We start from the raw sequence: 20,968 nt of genomic DNA, 5'->3' as shown, positions 1-20,968 counted from the left end.
CCATTTTCATCAGGTGAAGTCAGAACCATTCAAGGATTAGAAGGAGAGAGAGACGAAGGCTGCAGTAAGCAGAGAAGCTAGTAAATCAACTAATGAGCAAACTCAGAAAAAAAAAATAAAAAATTCTCTGCAGACTTCTTTTCTCTCCTTTCTTCTGCCAATAATTTTAACCCTCGGCCGGCCAAACTGTCATGGTTCTCAATGGCAAGAGAACGTAGTAAAGCATACAAAAAGGACTAGCTCTTGGAAGATGGGAACTCGAGCTGACTGTGAGCTAAACCTACCGCACAAATAACAGTGACCGGGTAGCGTGCCTACGTTTTATCCCTAGACGCCCAGCGCCAGCCGGAGAACTGACTGACCCTAGCAGAGGAAAATACAGACCTGGCTTACCTCTAGAGAAATTTTCCCCAAAAGGCAGACAGTAGCCCCCACATATATTGTCGGTGATTTCAGAGGAAATTGACATACGAAGTATGAAGATAGGTTTAGCAAATTGAGGTCCGCTTACTAGATAGTAGGAAGACAGAAAAGGGAACTTCACAGTCAGCTGAAAACCCTTTCAAAACACCATCCTGGAATTACTTTAAGACTCTAATATCAACTCATGACACCAGAGTGGCAATTCCAGCTCACAAGAGCTTCCAGCCTCAGAAATAAACAATCACAGAGAACTGGAACAAAAATGCAAAACAAACTTAGGACTACAAGTCCAACTTAGCTGATAGTAGTCTAGGAGCAGGAACATGCAACAGAAAGGCTTCTGGTAACATTGTTGGCCGGCATAAAAATGACTGAGGAGCAAGGCTAAATAGACAACTCCCACATCCTGATGGAAACAGGTGAACAGAGGCGATGAAGCACACAAGTTCAGAACCACCAGTGACCACCGGGGGAGCCCAGAAACCAAATTCACAACAGTACCCCCCCTCAAGGAGGGGGCACCGAACCCTCACCAGAACCACCAGGGCGATCAGGATGAGCCCTATGAAAGGCACGGACCAAATCGGAGGCATGAACATCAGAGGCTGTCAGCCAAGAATTATCCTCCTGACCGTAGCCCTTCCACTTGACCAGATACTGAAGTCTCCGTCTGGAAACACGGGAGTCCAAGATCTTCTCAACAACGTACTCCAACTCACCCTCAACCAACACCGGAGCAGGAGGCTCAACGGAAGGCACAACCGGTACCTCATACCTGCGCAACAATGACCGATGGAAGACATTATGAATAGAAAAAGATGCAGGGAGGTCCAAACGAAAGGACACAGGGTTAAGAATCTCCAATATCTTGTACGGGCCGATGAACCGAGGCTTAAACTTAGGAGAAGAAACCTTCATAGGGACAAAACGAGAAGACAACCACACCAAGTCCCCAACACAAAGACGAGGACCAACACAACGACGGCGGTTGGCAAAATGCTGAGTCTTCTCCTGGGACAACTTCAAATTGTCCACCACATGCCCCCAAATCTGATGCAACCTCTCCACCACAGCATCCACTCCAGGACAATCCGAAGACTCCACCTGACCGGAAGAGAAACGAGGATGAAACCCCGAATTACAGAAGAAAGGAGAAACCAAGGTGGCAGAACTAGCCCGATTATTGAGGGCAAACTCCGCCAAGGGCAAAAAGGCAACCCAATCATCCTGATCCGCAGACACAAAACACCTCAAATAAGTCTCCAAGGTCTGATTAGTTCGCTCGGTCTGGCCATTAGTCTGAGGATGGAAAGCAGACGAAAAAGACAAATCAATGCCCATCCTAGCACAGAACGCTCGCCAAAATCTAGACACGAATTGGGTTCCCCTGTCAGACATGATATTCTCCGGAATAACATGCAAGCGAACCACATTTTGAAAAAACAGAGGAACCAACTCGGATGAGGAAGGCAATTTAGGCAAGGGAACCAAATGGACCATCTTAGAGAAACGGTCACACACCACCCAGATGACAGACATCTTCTGAGAAACAGGGAGATCAGAAATAAAATCCATGGAGATGTGAGTCCAAGGCCTCTTCGGAATAGGCAAAGATAACAACAATCCACTAGCCCGAGAACAACAAGGCTTGGCCCGAGCACAAACATCACAAGACTGCACAAAACCTCGCACATCTCGCGACAGGGAAGGCCACCAGAAGGACCTAGCCACCAAATCCCTGGTACCAAAGATTCCAGGATGACCAGCTAACGCAGAAGAATGGACCTCCGATATGACTCTACTGGTCCAATCATCAGGAACAAACATTCTACCAGGCGGGCAACGATCAGGTCTATCCGCCTGAAACTCCTGCAAGACCCGACGCAAGTCTGGGGAAACAGCAGATAATATCACTCCATCCTTAAGGATACCTGTAGGTTCAGAATTACCAGGGGAATCAGGCTCAAAACTCCTAGAAAGGGCATCCGCCTTCACATTTTTAGAACCCGGTAGGTAAGAAACCACAAAATTAAACCGAGAGAAAAATAACGACCAGCGCGCCTGTCTAGGATTCAGGCGCCTGGCAGACTCAAGATAAATCAAATTCTTGTGGTCAGTCAATACCACCACCTGATGTCTAGCCCCCTCAAGCCAATGACGCCACTCCTCAAAAGCCCACTTCATAGCCAAGAGCTCCCGATTACCAATATCATAATTTCGCTCAGCGGGCGAAAATTTACGAGAAAAGAACGCGCAAGGTCTCATCACGGAGCAGTCGGAACTTTTCTGCGACAAAACCGCCCCAGCTCCGATTTCTGAAGCGTCGACCTCAACCTGAAAAGGAAGAGTAACATCAGGCTGACGCAATACAGGGGCGGAAGAAAAGCGGCGCTTAAGCTCCCGAAAGGCCTCCACAGCAGCAGGGGACCAATCAGCAACATCAGCACCCTTCTTAGTCAAATCAGTCAACGGTTTAGCAACATCAGAAAAACCAGTTATAAATCGACGATAAAAATTAGCAAAGCCCAAAAACTTCTGAAGGCTCTTAAGAGAAGAGGGCTGCGTCCAATCACAAATAGCCTGAACCTTGACAGGGTCCATCTCAATGGAAGAGGGGGAAAAAATGTACCCCAAAAACGAAATCTTTTGAACCCCAAAAACGCACTTAGAACCCTTTATACACAAGGAATTAGAGCGCAAAACCTGAAAAACCCTCCTGACCTGTTGGACATGAGAGTCCCAGTCGTCCGAAAAAATCAAAATATCATCCAGATACACAATCATAAATTTATCCAAATATTCACGGAAAATGTCATGCATAAAAGACTGAAAGACTGAAGGGGCATTTGAAAGACCAAAAGGCATTACTAAATACTCAAAATGGCCCTCAGGCGTATTAAATGCGGTTTTCCACTCATCCCCCTGCTTAATTCGCACTAAATTATACGCCCCACGAAGATCAATCTTAGAGAACCACTTGGCCCCCTTTATTCGAGCAAACAAATCAGTAAGCAGTGGCAAAGGATACTGATATTTAACCGTGATTTTATTCAAAAGCCGATAATCAATACACGGCCTCAAAGAGCCATCTTTTTTAGATACAAAGAAAAAACCGGCTCCTAAGGGAGATGACGAAGGACGAATATGTCCCTTTTCCAAGGACTCCTTAATATATTCCCGCATAGCAGCGTGTTCAGGCACAGATAGATTAAATAAACGACCCTTTGGAAACTTACTGCCCGGAATCAGATCTATTGTACAATCGCAATCTCTGTGCGGAGGTAGTGAACCAAGTTTAGGCTCCTCAAAAACGTCACGATAATCAGATAAAAATTCCGGAATCTCAGAGGGAATAGATGACGAAATGGAAACCAAAGGTACGTCCCCATGAGTCCCCTGACATCCCCAGCTTAACACAGACATAGCTTTCCAGTCGAGGACTGGGTTATGAGATTGCAGCCATGGCAATCCAAGCACCAACACATCATGTAGATTATACAACACAAGGAAGCGAATAATCTCCTGGTGATCCGGATTAATACGCATAGTTACTTGTGTCCAGTATTGTGGTTTATTACTAGCCAATGGCGTGGAGTCAATACCCTTCAGAGGTATAGGAACTTCCAGAGGCTCTAAATTAAACCCACAGCGTTTGGCAAAGGACCAATCCATAAGACTCAAAGCGGCGCCAGAGTCGACATAGGCGTCCACGGTAATAGACGATAAAGAGCAAATCAGGGTCACAGATAGAATAAACTTGGACTGTAAAGTACCAATTGAAACAGACTTATCAACCTTCTTAGTACGTTTAGAGCATGCTGATATAACATGAGTTGAATCGCCACAATAGAAGCATAACCCATTTTTTCGCCTAAAATTCTGTCGTTCGCTTCTGGACAGAATTCTATCACATTGCATAATCTCTGGCGCCCTCTCAGTAGACACCGCCAAATGGTGCACAGGTTTGCGCTCCCGCAAACGCCGATCAATCTGAATAGCCATTGTCATGGACTCATTCAGACCTGCAGGCACAGGGAACCCCACCATAACATCTTTAATGGCATCAGAGAGACCCTCTCTGAAATTCGCCGCCAGGGCGCACTCATTCCACTGAGTAAGCACAGACCACTTACGAAATTTTTGGCAGTATATTTCAGCCTCATCTTGCCCTTGAGACAGGGCCATCAAGGCTTTTTCAGCCTGAATCTCTAAATGAGGTTCCTCATAAAGCAATCCCAAAGCCAGGAAAAACGCATCCACACTGAGCAACGCAGGATCCCCTGGTGCCAAAGCAAATGCCCAATCCTGAGGGTCGCCCCGGAGCAAGGATATTACAATCCTGACCTGCTGTGCAGGATCTCCAGCGGAGCGAGATCTCAGAGACAAAAATAATTTACAATTATGTTTGAAATTCTGGAAGCGAGATCTATCCCCGGAGAAAAATTCAGGCAAAGGTACTCTAGGTTCAGATATAGGAGCATGAATTACAAAATCCTGTAAACTTTGAACCTTCATAGCGAGATTGTTCAGACCTGTAGCTAAACCCTGAGGATCCATTTTCATCAGGTGAAGTCAGAACCATTCAAGGATTAGAAGGAGAGAGAGACGAAGGCTGCAGTAAGCAGAGAAGCTAGTAAATCAACTAATGAGCAAACTCAGAAAAAAAAAAAAAAAATTCTCTGCAGACTTCTTTTCTCTCCTTTCTTCTGCCAATAATTTTAACCCTCGGCCGGCCAAACTGTCATGGTTCTCAATGGCAAGAGAACGTAGTAAAGCATACAAAAAGGACTAGCTCTTGGAAGATGGGAACTCGAGCTGACTGTGAGCTAAACCTACCGCACAAATAACAGTGACCGGGTAGCGTGCCTACGTTTTATCCCTAGACGCCCAGCGCCAGCCGGAGAACTGACTGACCCTAGCAGAGGAAAATACAGACCTGGCTTACCTCTAGAGAAATTTTCCCCAAAAGGCAGACAGTAGCCCCCACATATATTGTCGGTGATTTCAGAGGAAATTGACATACGAAGTATGAAGATAGGTTTAGCAAATTGAGGTCCGCTTACTAGATAGTAGGAAGACAGAAAAGGGAACTTCACAGTCAGCTGAAAACCCTTTCAAAACACCATCCTGGAATTACTTTAAGACTCTAATATCAACTCATGACACCAGAGTGGCAATTCCAGCTCACAAGAGCTTCCAGCCTCAGAAATAAACAATCACAGAGAACTGGAACAAAAATGCAAAACAAACTTAGGACTACAAGTCCAACTTAGCTGATAGTAGTCTAGGAGCAGGAACATGCAACAGAAAGGCTTCTGGTAACATTGTTGGCCGGCATAGAAATGACTGAGGAGCAAGGCTAAATAGACAACTCCCACATCCTGATGGAAACAGGTGAACAGAGGCGATGAAGCACACAAGTTCAGAACCACCAGTGACCACCGGGGGAGCCCAGAAACCAAATTCACAACAGGAGTGGTAATTTCAGCCCAACAAGAGCTTCCAGCTGCAGAGATTCACATAAGTGCAAACTGGACAAAACATACAAAAATAGACTTAAGGACTAAAGTGTCCAACTTAGCTGAGCAGAAAACTGGGAGCAGGAACATGCAACAGAATCACTCTGGATACATTGATGGCCAGCATTAGAATGACTGAGGAGCAAGGTTAAATAGGATACTCCCACATCCTGATAGGAACAGGTGAACTGAGAAGGCAAAGCTTGCAGGACACCAGTACCACAAGAGACCACCGGGGGAGCCCACGAACCGAATCACAACAGTACCCCCCCCTTAAGGAGGGGGCACCGAACCCTCACAAGAACCACCAGGGCGATCTGGATGAGCCCTATGAAAGGCACGGACCAAATCAGAAGCATGAACATCAGAAGCTGTAACCCAAGAATTATCCTCCTGACCGTAGCCCTTCCATTTCACCAGATATTGAAGTCTCCGTCTGGAAACACGGGAGTCCAAGATTTTCTCCACCACGTACTCCAATTCACCCTCAACCAGCACAGGAGCAGGAGGCTCAACAGAAGGCACAAGTGGTACCTCATACCTCCGCAATAATGACCGATGGAAGACATTATGGATTGCAAAGGATGCTGGGAGGTCCAAACGAAAAGACACAGGGTTAAGAATTTCCAAAATCTTATAAGGACCGATGAACCGAGGCTTAAACTTAGGAGAAGAGACCCTCATAGGGACAAAACGGGAGGACAACCACACCAAGTCCCCAACACGAAGACGAGGACCAACACGACGATGGCGATTAGCAAAACGTTGAGTCCTCTCCTGGGACAACTCCAAATTGTCCACCACCTGCCCCCAAATACGATGCAACCTATCCACCATGGTATCCACTCCAGGACAATCCGAAGACTCCACCTGACCAGATGAAAAACGAGGATGGAACCCTGAATTGCAAAAGAAAGGGGAGACCAAAGTGGCAGAACTGGCCCGATTATTAAGGGCAAACTCAGCCAACGGCAAAAAGGAGACCCAGTCATCCTGATCGGCAGACACGAAACACCTCAAATAAGTCTCCAAGGTCTGATTAGTACGTTCCGTCTGGCCATTTGTCTGGGGATGAAATGCAGACGAAAAAGACAAATCAATGCCCATCCTGGCACAAAATGCCCGCCAAAATCTGGACACAAACTGGGATCCCCTGTCGGAAACGATATTCTCCGGAATACCATGCAGCCGAACCACATTCTGAAAAAACAGGGGCACCAACTCAGATGAGGAAGGCAGCTTGGGCAAGGGCACAAAATGAACCATCTTAGAAAAGCGGTCACACACCACCCAAATGACGGACATCTTCTGAGAAACAGGGAGATCAGAAATAAAATCCATAGAGATGTGTGTCCAAGGCCTCTTAGGAACAGGCAAGGGCAACAACAACCCACTAGCCCGAGAACAACAAGGCTTGGCCCGAGCACAAACATCGCAAGACTGCACAAAAGTACGCACGTCCCGAGACAGGGAAGGCCACCAGAAGGACCTAGCCACCAAATCTCTGGTACCAAAAATTCCCGGATGACCTGCCAACGCAGAAGAATGAACCTCCGAGATGACTCTATTGGTCCACTCATCCGGCACAAACAATCTACCAGGCGGACAACGATCAGGCCGATCCGCCTGAAACTCTTGTAAAGCACGTCGCAGGTCTGGGAAGACAGCAGACAATATCACCCCATCCTTAAGTATACCCGTAGGTTTAGAATCACCAGGGGAATCAGGTTCAAAACTCCTAGAAAGGGCATCCGCCTTCACATTCTTAGTACCTGGCAGATACGAAACCACAAAATTAAACCGGGAGAAAAACAACGACCAGCACGCCTGTCTAGGATTCAGACGTCTGGCCGACTCAAGATAAATCAAATTTTTGTGATCAGTCAAGACCACCACCTGATGTTTAGCACCCTCAAGCCAATGACGCCACTCCTCGAATGCCCACTTCATCGCCAAAAGCTCCCGATTACCGACGTCAAAATTTCGCTCGGCGGGCGAAAATTTTCGAGAAAAGAACGCACAAGGTCTCATCACTGAACAATCTGAACTTTTCTGCGACAAAACCGCCCCCGCTCCGATCTCGGAAGCATCAACTTCCACCTGAAAAGGAAGAGAAACATCAGGCTGGCACAACACCGGAGCAGAAGAAAAACGGCGCTTATGCTCCCGAAAGGCCTCCACGTTGAGCAAAGCAGGATCCCCTGGTGCCAATGAAAATGCCCAATTTTGGGGGTCACCCCGCAGTAAAGAAATAACAATTTTTACTTGCTGGGCAGGATCTCCAGCAGAATGAGATCTCAGCGAAAGAAACAATTTACAATTGTATTTAAAATTTAGAAAACAAGATCGATCTCCAGAAAAAAACTCCGGTATAGGAATTTTAGGTTCAGACCGAGGAGCATGTAACAAAAAATCTTGTATATTCTGAACTTTAGAGGCAAGATTATTCAAATTGGTAGCCAGACTCTGGGGATCCATATTTCAACAGATAAAGTCTGAGCCATTCAGGGGTTAAGAGGAGAGGAAAACAGGAGACTGCAATTAGAGCTGGAGTGCAACTTCAGAGGAAGGAAAAAAAAAAAAAAAAAAAGGTTTCACACAGTTCCTTTTCTCTCCTGCTTCAGCCTATAGATTAAACATTTGGGCTGGCCAAAACATACAAAAATAGACTTAAGGACTAAAGTGTCCAACTTAGCTGAGCAGAAAACTGGGAGCAGGAACATGCAACAGAATCACTCTGGATACATTGATGGCCAGCATTAGAATGACTGAGGAGCAAGGTTAAATAGGATACTCCCACATCCTGATAGGAACAGGTGAACTGAGAAGGCAAAGCTTGCAGGACACCAGTACCACAAGAGACCACCGGGGGAGCCCACGAACCAAATCACAACAGGCTAGACCCGGTCCGTGGCCCTGTCTGTCAGTGGGGGACGTCCGGTGCAATAAGTGGTGTTGTAACGGTGCAGTTGTGAGGTGCAGATCGCGGTAAATAACGAGGACACCAGGTTGCAGTCTCTTTACCTCTTTACTGAAGATCTCTGGGTCCTCAATCCAGAATACGGCTCACCAGGCTGCGCAAGTCCGGCCGGTCCAATGACACTTCCAGAGTTCTCTTCACAGGAGGAAATCTGTGCCTTCCCCCTAGCGCTATATGTTGTAGTCCTTCCCTGCTGTGCTTACGGAAAGTACCCCACAACTGTTGTGTCTGTTTCTGATGTTCCCTCACAACTCGACTAGATGATGTTCTGCTAATCCTCCGTCCCTCCCTGAGGTTCGGGTAGGAACGGCACCCGTTTGACGGGTAGGCCTGGAGTTCTTCCGGGACCCTAGAGACGCCCCTCTCCCACAATTGCCTCCCAAGACTTCATAGGTGATTTGAGTTAGACAGCCCGCCTGAGACTGACTGTCCTGCCGCTGTTTGGAGTATTGCTTGAAGCTGAATGTTATTCTACTCCCTCGGCGTTCCGGCCACCGGTAGTGCGCCTCAGTAGGATGTTGCTTCGGTCTTACAGCACGACTCCTACTGGTATTTCTCCTTTGCGTGATCCCGTTTCTCACTCAGCACAATCTATCTCTCTTCTAATCCTTTCTTGGGCACCGCCGCTACCCGGAGCAGGCACGGTCCCGTTACGTTCGTTCTCGTTGCCAAGCCTCTGTCAGGATCCCACCCCTGACAGAGACCCTACTGTATCTTCCCCTACAACACCCTCTGCCACAAGGTGTTGCCTGGTTCCAACCCAGTCAGCTTTCTGATCTAACTTCCTGCCTGACCCCCAGTTTACCCACTATGGTGGGTGTTGTGAAATTGGATTTTGGGCTCTCCCGGTGGCCACTGGTGGAATTGAACTGGTGTGCATCATCCTCTCTGTTCACCTGTTTCCATCAGGATGTGGGAGTCGCTATTTAGCCTTGCTCCTCTGTCACTTCCATGCCGGTCAACATTGTAATCAGAAGCCTTTCTGTGCATGTTCCTGCTGCTAGACAACTCCCAGCTAAGTTGGACTTAGTCCTTGTTTGTTTTTGCATTTTGTTCCAGTTCACAGCTGTAGTTTCGTTTCTGTGTCTGGAAAGCTCTTGTGATCTGAAATTGCCACTCTGATGTTTTGAGTTAATACTAGAGTCTTAAAGTAATTTCAGGATGGTATTTTGATAGGGTTTTCAGCTGACCATGAAAGTGCCCTTTCTGTCTTCCTGCTATCTAGTAAGCGGACCTCAATTTTGCTAAACCTATTTTCATACTACGTTTGTCATTTCATCTAAAATCACCGCCAATATTTGTGGGGGCCTCTGTCTGCCTTTCGGGGAAATTTCTCTAGAGGTGAGCCAGGACTATATTTTCCTCTGCCAGGATTAGTTAGTCCTCCGGCCGGCGCTGGGCGTCTAGGGATAAAACGCAGGCTACGCTACCCGGCTACTGTTAGTTGTGCGGCAGGTTTAGTTCATGGTCAGTTTAGTTTCCATCCTTCCAAGAGCTAGTTCGTATGTTTGCTGGGCTATGTTCTCTTGCCATTGAGAACCATAACAGTTTGACCGGCCTGAAGGGTTAAATTAATTGACAGAGAAAGGAGAGAAAAGAGAAGTCTGCTGAAGATTTTTTTTTTTTTTTTTCTCAGTTCTGAGTGTGCTTGTAATTGAATCTCTTGCAAGTCTGCCTATATTGCAGCCTTTCTCTCTCTCTCTCCTTCTAATCCTGGAATGGCTCTGTGTTCACCTGTTTAAAATGGATATTCAGAGTTTAGCTGCAGGTTTGAATAATCTCACCACGAAAGTTCAAAACTTACAAGATTTTGTTGTTCATGTTCCTATATCTGAACCTAGAATTCCTTTGCCTGAATTTTTCACGGGGAATAGATCTTGCTTTCAAAATTTCAAAAATAATTGCAAGTTGTTTTTGTCCCTGAAATCTCGCTCTGCTGGAGATCCTGCTCAGCAGGTCAGGATTGTGATTTCTTTGCTCCGGGGCGACCCTCAGGATTGGGCTTTTGCATTGGCTCCAGGGGATCCTGCGTTGCTCAATGTGGATGCGTTTTTTCTGGCCTTGGGGTTGCTTTATGAGGAACCTCAGTTAGAACTTCAGGCGGAAAAGGCCTTGATGTCCCTATCTCAGGGGCAAGACGAAGCTGAAATATACTGCCAGAAATTCCGTAAATGGGCTGTGCTTACTCAGTGGAATGAGTGCGCCCTGGCGGCGAATTTCAGAGAGGGTCTCTCTGATGCCATTAAGGATGTTATGGTGGGGTTCCCTGTGCCTGCGGGTCTGAATAAGTCCATGACAATGGCTATCCAGATCGATAGGCGTCTGCGGGAGCGCAAACCTGTGCACCATTTGGCGGTGTCTACTGAGAAGACGCAAGAGAATATGCAATGTGATAGAATTCTGTCCAGAAGTGAACGGCAGAATTTTAGACGAAAAAATGGGTTGTGCTTCTATTGCGGTGATTCAACTCATGTTATATCAGCATGCTCTAAGCGTACTAAGAAGCTTGATAAGTCTGTTTCAATTGGCACTTTACAGTCTAAGTTTATTCTATCTGTGACCCTGATTTGTTCTTTATCATCTATTACCGCGGATGCCTATGTCGACTCTGGCGCCGCTTTGAGTCTTATGGATTGGTCTTTTGCCAAACGCTGTGGGTATGATTTGGAGCCTCTTGAAACTCCTATACCCCTGAAGGGGATTGACTCCACCCCATTGGCTAGCAATAAACCACAATACTGGACACAAGTAACTATGCGGATTAATCCGGATCACCAGGAGATTATTCGCTTTCTTGTGCTGTATAACCTACATGATGTGTTGGTGCTTGGATTGCCATGGCTGCAATCTCATAACCCAGTCCTTGACTGGAAAGCTATGTCTGTGTTAAGCTGGGGATGTAAGGGGACGCATGGGGACGTACCTGTGGTTTCCATTTCATCATCTATTCCCTCTGAGATTCCTGAATTCTTGACTGAATATCGTGACGTTTTTGAAGAACCTAAGCTTGGTTCATTACCTCCGCACCGGGAGTGCGATTGTGCCATAGATTTGATTCCGGGTAGTAAATACCCTAAGGGTCGTTTATTTAATCTGTCTGTGCCTGAACATGCTGCTATGCGAGAATATATAAAGGAGTCCTTGGAAAAGGGACATATTCGTCCTTCGTCATCTCCCTTAGGAGCCGGTTTTTTCTTTGTGGCTAAGAAAGATGGCTCTTTGAGGCCGTGCATTGATTATCGGCTTTTGAATAAAATCACGGTTAAATATCAATATCCGTTGCCACTGCTGACTGATTTGTTTGCTCGCATAAAGGGGGCCAAGTGGTTCTCTAAGATAGATCTTCGTGGGGCGTATAATTTGGTGCGAATTAAGCAGGGGGATGAGTGGAAAACCGCATTTAATACGCCCGAGGGCCACTTTGAGTATTTGGTGATGCCTTTTGGTCTTTCAAATGCCCCTTCAGTCTTTCAGTCCTTTATGCATGACATTTTCCGTGATTATTTGGATAAATTTATGATTGTGTATCTGGATGATATTTTGATTTTTTCGGATGACTGGGACTCTCATGTCCAGCAGGTCAGGAGGGTTTTTCAGGTTTTGCGGTCTAATTCCTTGTGTGTGAAGGGTTCTAAGTGCGTTTTTGGGGTTCAAAAGATTTCCTTTTTGGGATATATTTTTTCCCCTTCTTCCATCGAGATGGATCCTGTCAAGGTTCAGGCTATTTGTGATTGGACGCAACCCTCTTCTCTTAAGAGTCTTCAGAAATTTTTGGGCTTTGCTAACTTTTATCGTCGATTTATTGCTGGTTTTTCTGATGTTGTTAAACCATTGACTGATTTGACTAAGAAGGGTGTTGATGTTGCTGATTGGTCCCCTGCTGCTGTGGAGGCCTTTCGGGAGCTTAAGCGCCGCTTTTCTTCCGCCCCTGTGTTGCGTCAGCCTGATGTTGCTCTTCCTTTTCAGGTTGAGGTCGACGCTTCTGAAATCGGAGCTGGGGCGGTTTTGTCGCATAGAAGTTCCGATTGCTCCGTGATGAGACCTTGTGCTTTTTTCTCGCGTAAATTTTCGCCCGCCGAGCGGAATTATGATGTTGGGAATCGGGAGCTTTTGGCCATGAAGTGGGCTTTTGAGGAGTGGCGTCATTGGCTTGAGGGGGCTAGACATCAGGTGGTGGTATTGACTGACCACAAAAATCTAATTTATCTTGAGTCCGCCAGACGCCTGAATCCTAGACAGGCGCGCTGGTCGTTGTTTTTCTCTCGGTTTAATTTTGTGGTGTCCTACCTGCCGGGTTCTAAGAATGTTTAGGCGGATGCCCTTTCTAGGAGTTTTGAGCCTGACTCCCCTGGTAATTCTGAACCTACAGGTATCCTTAAGGATGGAGTGATATTGTCTGCCGTTTCTCCAGACCTGCGGCGGGCCTTGCAGGAGTTTCAGGCGGATAGACCTGATCGTTGCCCACCTGGTAGACTGTTTGTTCCTGATGATTGGACCAGTAAAGTCATTTCTGAGGTTCATTCTTCTGCGTTGGCAGGTCATCCTGGAATCTTTGGTACCAGGGATTTGGTGGCAAGGTCCTTCTGGTGGCCTTCCCTGTCTCGAGATGTGCGAGGCTTCGTGCAGTCTTGTGACGTTTGTGCTCGGGCCAAGCCTTGTTGTTCTCGGGCTAGTGGATTGTTGTTGCCCTTGCCTATCCCGAAGAGGCCCTGGACGCACATCTCGATGGATTTTATTTCGGATCTTCCTGTTTCCCAGAAGATGTCTGTCATCTGGGTGGTGTGTGATCGTTTCTCTAAGATGGTCCATTTGGTTCCCCTGCCTAAGTTGCCTTCTTCTTCCGAGTTGGTTCCTCTGTTTTTTCAAAATGTGGTCCGTTTGCATGGTATTCCGGAGAATATCGTTTCTGACAGAGGTACCCAATTCGTGTCTAGATTTTGGCGAGCATTCTGTGCTAGGATGGGCATAGATTTGTCTTTCTCGTCTGCTTTCCATCCTCAGACTAATGGCCAGACCGAGCGGACGAATCAGACCTTGGAGACATATTTGAGGTGTTTTGTGTCTGCAGATCAGGATGATTGGGTTGCTTTTTTGCCTTTAGCGGAGTTTGCCCTCAATAATCGGGCCAGTTCTGCCACCTTGGTGTCTCCCTTTTTCTGTAATTCGGGGTTTCATCCTCGATTTTCTTCTGGTCAGGTGGAATCTTCGGATTGTCCTGGAGTGGATGCTGTGGTGGAGAGGTTGCATCAGATTTGGGGGCAGGTAGTGGACAATTTGAAGTTGTCCCAGGAGAAGACTCAGCTTTTTGCCAACCGCCGGCGTCGGGTTGGTCCTCGGCTTTGTGTTGGGGACTTGGTGTGGTTGTCTTCTCGTTTTGTCCCTATGAGGGTTTCTTCTCCCAAGTTTAAGCCTCGGTTCATCGGCCCGTACAAGATATTGGAGATTCTTAACCCTGTGTCCTTCCGTTTGGACCTCCCTGCATCTTTTTCTATTCATAATGTTTTTCATCGGTCATTATTGCGCAGGTATGAGGTACCGGTTGTGCCTTCCGTTGAGCCTCCTGCTCCGGTGTTGGTTGAGGGCGAGTTGGAGTACGTTGTGGAAAAAATCTTGGACTCCCGTGTTTCCAGACGGAAACTCCAGTATCTGGTCAAATGGAAGGGATACGGTCAGGAGGATAATTCTTGGGTGACTGCCTCTGATGTTCATGCCTCCGATTTGGTCCGTGCCTTTCATAGGGCTCATCCTGATCGCCCTGGTGGTTCTGGTGAGGGTTCGGTGCCCCCTCCTTGAGGGGGGGGTACTGTTGTGAAATTGGATTTTGGGCTCTCCCGGTGGCCACTGGTGGAATTGAACTGGTGTGCATCATCCTCTCTGTTCACCTGTTTCCATCAGGATGTGGGAGTCGCTATTTAGCCTTGCTCCTCTGTCACTTCCATGCCGGTCAACATTGTAATCAGAAGCCTTTCTGTGCATGTTCCTGCTGCTAGACAACTCCCAGCTAAGTTGGACTTAGTCCTTGTTTGTTTTTGCATTTTGTTCCAGTTCACAGCTGTAGTTTCGTTTCTGTGTCTGGAAAGCTCTTGTGATCTGAAATTGCCACTCTGATGTTATGAGTTAATACTAGAGTCTTAAAGTAATTTCAGGATGGTATTTTGATAGGGTTTTCAGCTGACCATGAAAGTGCCCTTTCTGTCTTCCTGCTATCTAGTAAGCGGACCTCAATTTTGCTAAACCTATTTTCATACTACGTTTGTCATTTCATCTAAAATCACCGCCAATATTTGTGGGGGCCTCTGTCTGCCTTTCGGGGAAATTTCTCTAGAGGTGAGCCAGGACTATATTTTCCTCTGCCAGGATTAGTTAGTCCTCCGGCCGGCGCTGGGCGTCTAGGGATAAAACGCAGGCTACGCTACCCGGCTACTGTTAGTTGTGCGGCAGGTTTAGTTCATGGTCAGTTTAGTTTCCATCCTTCCAAGAGCTAGTTCGTATGTTTGCTGGGCTATGTTCTCTTGCCATTGAGAACCATAACAGGTGGGGAGTGGCCTAATGAATAGCACCCTTAGCTCCCCCCGGAGGCCCGGCTGTGAAATGTATTGGTGTCTGTGATACCTGATCAGATGAACTCCTTCAGTGCCATCGGACGCACCATAGCTCCCCATAGTGGCGGAGCCACAGTACTGCAACGACCAGGACTCTGGGGCGCTGCACAACGTTTCGACCTCACAGCACGGACTTTGTCAAGCAAAGATAGATATAGATACATCTATAGATAGATCAAAAAAAGAGGCAGCACTCCATTTTCAAAAAGGTGCAGGATTTATTCAAATCCACATGTCTATGCGACGTTTCAGCTCTACTGAGCTTTTCTCAAGCTTGAGAAAAGCTCAGTAGAGCTGAAACGTCGCATAGACATGTGGATTTGAATAAATCCTGCACCTTTTTGAAAATGGAGTGCTGCCTCTTTTTTTGATCTATACTGAATACTGACGACCGGTGGACGGGTTGCCTGGAGGCTTTGCACCCTAAGATAAGTTACACCAGTGTGCTGTTCCTTTTTTACTATTTTTATACATCTATAGATAGATAGATAATACCAAGCCCTATGTTTAGTAATAAACATAATAAAATGGTTCAAAAAGAGTTAAATAAAGACACACACACAAAATCTGCATTAGGCCGGGGTTACACTTATGAGAAACTCGCACTAGTCTCGAACCTCAATACCCGACACTGCCGCCAGCACTCGGGACTGGAGCATTCAGCTACATAGAAATACATGCAGCCGCACTGCCGGCGGCAGTGCCGAGTATTCATGTGAGAGACTCATGCGAGTTTCTTGCAAGTGTGACTCCGGCCTTAAATGCAATATCTGTTTAATTTATAAAAAAAATGAAAAAAAAATGGTGTGGGCTCCCTAGCAATTTTCTGTACCAGAGAGGGAAAGCCAGCGACTAGGGGCCGATGTTTATAGCCTGGGAAGGGGGTATAACACATAGATCTTCCCAGGCTATGAATATCAGCCCGCAGTTGTATATTTAGCCTTTGCTTGCTATTAACCCCTTCATGACCCAGCCTATTTTGACCTTAATGACCTGGCCAATTTTTGAAATTCTGACCAGTGTCACTTTATGAGGTAACTCAGGAACGCTTCAACGGATCCTAGCGATTCTGAGACTGTTTTTTCAAGACATATTGGGCTTCATGTTAGTGGAAAATTTAGGTCGATAATTTTTGTGTTTATTTGTGAAAAAAATTGGAAATTTGGTGAAAATTTTGAAAAATTTTAAATTTTCAATATTTGAATTTTTATTCTGCTAAAACAGAGAATTATTTGACACAAAATAGTTAATAAATAACATTTACCCCATATCTACTTAACATCAGCACAATTTTGGAACCAAAATTTTTTTTGTTAGGAAGTTATAAGGGTTAAAACCATTGACCAGCGATTTCTCATTTTTATAACAAAATTTACAAAACCATTTTTTATAGTGACCATCTCACATTTGAAGTCAGTTTGAGGGGTCTATATGGCTGAAAATACCCAAAAGTGACATAATTCTAAAAACTGCACCCCTTAAGGTGCTCAAAACCACATTCAAGAAGTTTATTAACCATTCAGGTGTTTCACAGCAGCAGAAGCAACATGGAATGAAAAAAATGAAGATTTAACTTTTTAATCACAAAAATAATTTTTAGCAACAATTTTTTTATTTTCCCAAGGGTAAAAGGAGAAAGTGGATGCAAAAATGTGTTGCCCAATTTGTCTTGAGTATGCTGAAACCTTATATGTGGGGGTAAACCACTGTTTGGGCGCACAGCAGGGCTCGGAAGGGAAGAAGCGCCATTTGACTTTTTGAATGGAAAATTAGCTCCAATCATTAGCGGACACCTTGTTGCGTTTTGGAGAGCCCCTGTATGCCTAAACATTGGAGCTCCCCCATAAGTGACCCCATTTTGGAAACTAGACCCCCCAAGGAACTTATATAGATGCATAGTGAGCAATTTAAACCCCAAGGTGCTGCACAAAATGATATGTAAAAAAAAAAAAGAACTTTTTTTTTACAAAATTTTTCTTTACCTCAATTTTCCCATTTTCACATGAACAACAGGATAAAATGGATCCTAAAATTTGTTGGGCAATGTCTCCTGAGTACACCTATACCTTATATGTGGGGGTAAACCACTGTTTGGACACACAGTAGGACTTGGAAGGGAAGGAGCGCCATTTGACTTTTTGAATGGAAAATTAGCTCCAATCGTTAGCGGACACCATGTCGCATTTGGAGAGCACCTGTGTGTCTAAACATTCGAGTTCCCCCACAAGTGACCCCATTTTGGAAACTAGACCTCCGAAGGAACTAATGTAGATGTGTGGTGGGCACTTTGAACCTCCAACTGCTTCACAGAAGTTTATAATGCAGAGCCGTGAAAATAAAAAATAATTTTTCTTTCCTCAAAAATTACTTTTTAGCCTGCAATTTTTTTTATTTTCACAAGGGTAACAGGAGAAATTGGACCCCAAAAGTTGTTTTGCAGTTTGTCCTGAATATGCTGATACCCCATATGTGGGGGGGAACCACTGCTTGGGCACACGTCTGGGCTTGGAAGGGAGGTAGTGAAGTTTTGGAATGCAGACTTTGATGGAATGGTCTGCGGGCGTCATGTTCCGTTTACAGAGCCCCTGATGTGCCTAAACAGTAGAAACCCCCCACAAGTGACCCCATTTTGGAAACTAGACTCCCCAAGGAACTTATCTAGATGTTGGTGAGCACTTTTTACCCCCAAGTGCTTCACAGAAGTTTATAATGCAGAGCCGTGAAAATAAAAAAACATTTTCTTTCCTCAAAAATGATTTTTTTTAGCCTGCAATTTTTTATTTACAAAAGGGTAACAGGAGAAATTGGACCCCAAAAGTTGTTGCTCAGTTTGTCCTGAATACGCTGATACCCCATATGTGGGGGTAAACCATTGTTTGGACACACTTCGGGGCTCAGAAAAGAAGTAGTGACTTTTTGGAATGCAGACTTTGATGGACTGGTCCGCTGGCGTCATGTCACGATTGGAGAGCCCCGATGTGCCTAAACAGTGGAAACCCCTGAATATTAACTCTAACCCTAACCACAACACACCCCTAACCCTAATCCCAACCCTAACCTTACCCCTAATCCCAACCCAACCCCTAATCCCAACCCTAACCCTACGCCCAACCCTAATCCTAACCCTAATTCTACCCCTAACCCTAATCCTATCCCTACCCCTAATCCTAGCCCTACCCCTAATCCCATCCCTAATTTTAGCCCAACTCTAACCCTAATGAAAAACTGGGGCAGGGGGGTGATCACCGGGGCAGGGGGAGATCAGAAGGCAGAGGGAGATCCGTGGGGAAGGGGGTGACCAGCGGGGCAGGGAGGAGATTAGCGGGGCAGAGGGGAGATCAGGGGGCAGAAGGGAGATCAGGAGGGCAGGGGGGAGATCAGGGGGCATGGGGTGATCACTGGCTGGGGGGAGATCACCGGGGCAGGAGGGGGCTGTCAGGTGCTGGGGGCTGAGGAGATGCAGCAGCAGATGGAGAAGATGGAGCCAGCAGCAGGGGGGGTGATCAGAGGGTTATCACTGGGGCAGGGGGGGAGCTGAGGTTGGGGGGCATGGATTCAGATGGCGGGGGAGCAGAGGGAAGCAGAGGGGAGTACCTGATGGTGGCGGTGATGATGACGGTGGCGGCGAAAGTGGTATGTGGCAGTGAAGCAAGCAGGCACCTCGCTGTTCAGCTTCCACAGATGGTATGAAGCTGGACAGCGAGGCAGCCATCATTTATTCCGCCCCTCCACATCTGAATGGAGAGTTAGCATCACATTGATGCTAGCTCCAATCAGATCTAGGGGGTGGTGACAAAGTGGTCACCAGAGTGATCGTAGCCAAGGGGGGGCAAAGCCATCCCCTGGGTTCAAGTACAAGTCCCCCTGTACCTGAAGGTCGGGTAAAATTTCAGTTAACCCTTTCACCCGACCTGCAGGAGCGTGATCCCGCCATGACGCCACATAAGCATCACAGGTCAGATTGGCACCGACTTTCATGACTCCTCCGTAGTTTCACAGGTCAGGAACAGATTGAAATAGGGTAACCCCCCCAAAAAATGACATGGGGTCTTCTTATAATTAATAGCCAGAAAAGGCTATGCAGACAGCTGTGGGCTGATATTCATAGCCTAGGAAGGGGCCATGGATATTGGCCCCCCAGCTACAAACACCAGCTAAGGCCGGTTTCACATTTGCGGTTGTGTCCGCAATAATCCGCATGCGTTGTGTTTTCCTATATTTGACATTAGTAACGCAAGCGTCTGCGTTTGATTGCGCTTTGCCTCGTTTGACGACGCCTGCATCGTTTCGTCGTCTGCGGTTTGGCACGACAAATGCTACTTGTAGTAATTTTAGAGGCGTCAATTTGCTGCCTAGAAACGTATGCGGTTGTTAGCGGTAGAAATGCGCAAAAAATGCATTGCTGTCTATGTGAACGCATGCGGCCGCAAGCACATACGTTTGTTTAGGAGACAGACAAAAGCAGCTTGGAGGAAACAAGACTCTGAACAATTTGAGTATATCCTAGCCAATGCCTTTATTTTCTATTTTATGTCTCTATATGTCTTAATTTCTTTCATTTCTTTCTTTCTGCGTGCCTCAGAACGTCTTCTCCTGATGAGGAGCAATGTCCTGGGCCTTCTGAAGTAGAACATGTCAGTGAAGTGAGTACTCACCTCCTCAGATTGGTAAGTATTCACTGTCACATCTACACATATGACAATTTTTGTTTTTCATTTTTTTAGAGCACTTCTTCTACAGCGGCAGAGACTGGGCAGGAGCAGCGGGGTCAAGGACGAGAGTCAAGGCGGCAGCGTGTAAGTATACAAGGCTGACTGTTTACTGTATCCTCACTTTAGTATTCTTGAATCTTCCTTTCTGTACTTTACTCTTTCTTTACAATTTTCTTCTGGACTCCTTTTGTATCTTGACTTTCCTTATTCATGCCATTTCTCATCCTCTGTTTTCTTTCTTTTCCTTATGTTAATGTATCCAACATTAATGTCTTTACTTAATTTTTAGGTTCCAGAAAGGGATGAAGACCTCATAGAAAATGACCTCCTCATCTCCCTAGTCCAGGAGGGAGGCCCTACAGGCCTTAGAAGATCTCCTGGAGGAACAGTCAAGTGAACCTAAAGGTAGGCTTCCATCAAGCTGCATGCCCAGATCGACTAGGTTCCCCCCTCTGTCACTGTGTCCAGCTGTAGATATTTTTACTCGTCTGGTTACGGAAGATCTTAAACTACTGTCTTCCAGACGAAGATTTGATAACCTCACATTTAAACAGAGGAAGGCTATAAAAGAACTACAGTCTTTTAAAGACATCATTATCAAACCAGCTGATAAGGGGGGGAACATAGTCATCTGGCCATGCAACAAATATGAGAAAGAGGCATTCCGTCAATTACGAGACGCCTCTACATATGTTAAATTGACACATAGTCCCTTGACCTCCTTCTCCTCTC

This window comes from Ranitomeya variabilis, chromosome 3 (genome assembly GCF_051348905.1).
Source record: "Ranitomeya variabilis isolate aRanVar5 chromosome 3, aRanVar5.hap1, whole genome shotgun sequence".
In the NCBI taxonomy this organism is placed as follows: Eukaryota; Metazoa; Chordata; class Amphibia; order Anura; family Dendrobatidae; genus Ranitomeya; species Ranitomeya variabilis.
The sequence above is the reverse complement of the archived record's forward strand: the minus strand, read 5'-3'. Positions refer to the sequence as shown.